The sequence below is a fragment of the Nanorana parkeri genome, unplaced genomic scaffold, assembly GCF_000935625.1.
Source record: "Nanorana parkeri isolate BGI_ZX_2015 unplaced genomic scaffold, ASM93562v1 scaffold95, whole genome shotgun sequence".
Taxonomy (NCBI): domain Eukaryota; kingdom Metazoa; phylum Chordata; class Amphibia; order Anura; family Dicroglossidae; genus Nanorana; species Nanorana parkeri.
Window position 1 is genome coordinate 2,313,879 of NW_017306363.1, and position 3,269 is coordinate 2,317,147.

Consider the following 3,269-nt stretch of genomic DNA (forward strand, 5'->3'; position numbering starts at 1 on the left):
TGTCACGCTGTGTCTGGTGTAGTCATGGTTGGCCCCGTGTCCGCCGCTTCATAGTTCCCAATGTTTTTATATTATTTCAGGTGAAGCGCTGCCTGTCATGTTAAGTAGTGCGGCGGGGGGTCTGCAGAATGCCATACACACACCTGGGACGTGTCCATGACATTGATGCACAAGGAGTTTTTTTATTTTATTTTTGTCATTTATCAATGTTCTTGAATAAACAGAAAATCAGACTTCATACCCATTGGGGGGAATGTAATGAATCTGGAGCAGTTGCCCAACCAATCAACTTCTCATCAGTTTGCTCAGGTGAGATATGAAAATGAGACAGAGAAGCTGATTGGTTGCTGTGCTCAGCTGCTCCAGATTCTGTCTGCCCCAGTTTTGATAAACTCCCCTCTTTTTATATTGTACAACAACAATTTTATGGGATCTGTGTGGAAGGTATTGGCTGGTGATGGAAAATGTTGAGTTTGGTGAAATCTTTGCCCGATATGGGCTCGTCTACGCCTTCGCGCCTTCCTTCTCCTGTGACTTTGATGTGTTCTGCGTCTTTTTTTGTTTTACCAATAAAAGTGGAATAAAGTTGAGGTTTGCTAGCAGGTCAAGGTCTGTTGTCATGTCCATGTATGAAAATATGTCATGTCCTGCCATTAAAGGAGAACTATGGTGTAAGTGCTTTCCCCCATAGTTCTCTTAAGGGTCACGGGAGGACAAAAACTAGGGCCCTTCCGTGACCCAAAGCTCAGTATACCGCGAGCTACAGCTTGCGGTATACCGAGACTGCTGCAGCCGGGACGGATCCCGACATTACTGTCGAGATCCACCCAGCTGCGTGATTGACAGCTGGCTCTGCCTATCTAGAGGCAGAGCCAGCTGTACCTGCCCCCTCCCCTGTCTGTTCCTCCAGTCAGCGCTGGCAGATCGGGGGGAGGAGGAGGATCCCTGCGGGGAGCGATGACTGACAGTCACGGCTCTCTGCAGGGAGATGATCGAGAAGTGAGCGACGGTATGTGTTCTCTCACTTCCCGATCTACTGAGATGACCTGTGACAGTTTCATTGTCACACGTCGGCTCGAACTATGAGGATGAGTGAAAAGCACTCGCCTCATAGTTCTCCTTTTAATGTTTGCGGGTTCGTTTACACCGAGTGCGGTGATCTGCGTTTCTCTCCCCGCCGGAACGACGCAGGTCTCTGGCAGGGTACATATATTTGAGACCCACTTGCTTCACAATGAGTAGGTGAGGGGAAAAAAAAGCCGCGTGTTCCGCACCACAAGGCTCCGTCCATCTGTTTTTACGTTCTCCGGCTCAGCGCATAGACATGAGTGGGTTGTTGTTTTGTGACATTTTCAATAAAGTTAGGAAGGAAAAAGAAAAAAATGCAAGACACAGAGCTACCCGATGTCCCAGACAGGCACCACAATGCCGAAACACACAGACACTGGCCCCTATGCCTAAATGCATTAGGAGGGGGGGGGGGTAATTTATCAAAACTGGAGCAGACGAAATCTGGAGCAGTTGCCCATGGTAACCAGCGGCTTCTCGTCAGTTTGCTCAGTTAAGCTTTGGAAATGAGAAGCTGATTGGTTGCCATGCACAGCTGCTCCAGTTTTGATAAATTTCCCTTGTTTTCAGCAACAATGGTCACCAAGACACCATTAGGTTTACGTTAACTTGAGGGTAGGCAAGCCTGGCATGCCAGCTGTGGTAAAACTACAACGCTCATCATGCATGTGCCTCTGGAAGTCATGCCTGTGGGTGTCAGTCTCTTGCAATGGCTCATGGGATGTGTAGTTTCGCCACAGCTGGAGTGCCAAGGTTGCCTATCCCTGCATTAGTCCATAGGCTTCAGTTGCTATCTTGCACCAGCCCAGTTCGCTGCCTTACATGTGCTACCCATGTTTCTTGAAGGAGTTGTAAGTCCCAGCACATCCTCTCCTGTTATAACATCAGCATTGTGATAGGAATATATATTAAGAGATGTTTCTGATAATACAATCAAAGCTACTTTCTCCAGCCGCTGGCGGTTTTCTATGCGCGATGCTCAGCTCTGGTGTGAACGGGGGCTATAGAAATGAAGCGTTTCAGTGCGGACAAAACCCCCTAGGTGTGAACGGGGGCGTAATAGTGTCAGTGCATTGAGGAAGTCCATACTATGGGCACCTTCATAAGTTTACACCCTTCTAGATGGATCTGGTTATTAAGAGCGGGATAGAACGCATGGAAATTCAGTTGGGGAGTGTGAAGAGCAACTCTGCACTTTGCTCAATGGCATTCTTCTCTAGATGTGGTGCTGCTGCTGCCAGATTTTGGGTTTTGCTGGTTTTGAGCCCAAGGGCTTCTTGGGTCTTTTTTTTCTTTTCTTTGCGCTATGGATGGGGAAACCTCCATAGAGTTCTATGAGACTAAGAGGCAGAGTGCTGTGACTGACAATGGTTGAACAGAATTAGGGCCTGATGTGTTGTAAAGTAGTCACCGCTCCAAGCTCGCTCCTGTGATGGACTACAATCTCAATACAAATAGTAAACTAATCATGAGATTGTAGTCCAGCACAGGAGTGAGCTTGGAGCGGTGACTACTTTACAACACACACAGGGACCATGGGGAACATAAGTAGTCACCCTCCAGAAGGAAGTACAGTGTCAGCACCAATTCAGAGATGATTTGAGGATCTACAGCCGAGTGATACACAAATAAGATACATTGTTGTTAATAGTTAAGGTGCCTGAATGTATTTTTAAGATTTAACCCCTGAGTTTAGTGTCACTTTAAAGGAGAACTATGGGGTCAGGGCTTTTCCCCATAGTTCTCAGGGTAACGGGAGGACACAAACTAGCGTCCTCCCGTCACCCTAAGCTCAGTATAACGCGAGCTGTAGCTCGCGGTATACTGAGACGCCGCAGCTGATGCGGATCCCGACAATTTTGTCGGGATCCGCCCAGCTGCGTGACTGACAGCTGGCTCTGCCTATCTAGAGGCAGAGCCAGCTGTACCCGCCCCCTCCCCCGTCCGTTCCGCCCGTCAGCGCTGGAGTATCGGAGCGGGGAGGGGGGAATCCAGCCCCTCCCCTGTCATGGCAGGGAGCCGTGACAGGATCGAGAAGTGAGCTAACACCGGTATGTGTTCGCTCACCTCCCGATCTACTGAGCCGACCTGTGACAGTCTCATTGTCACAGGTCGGCTAGAACTATGAGGTGAGTGAAAAGCACGCCCCTCATAGTTCTCCTTTAACTCAATTTCCCGATTTGCGTGGTTGGTCAGTTTTG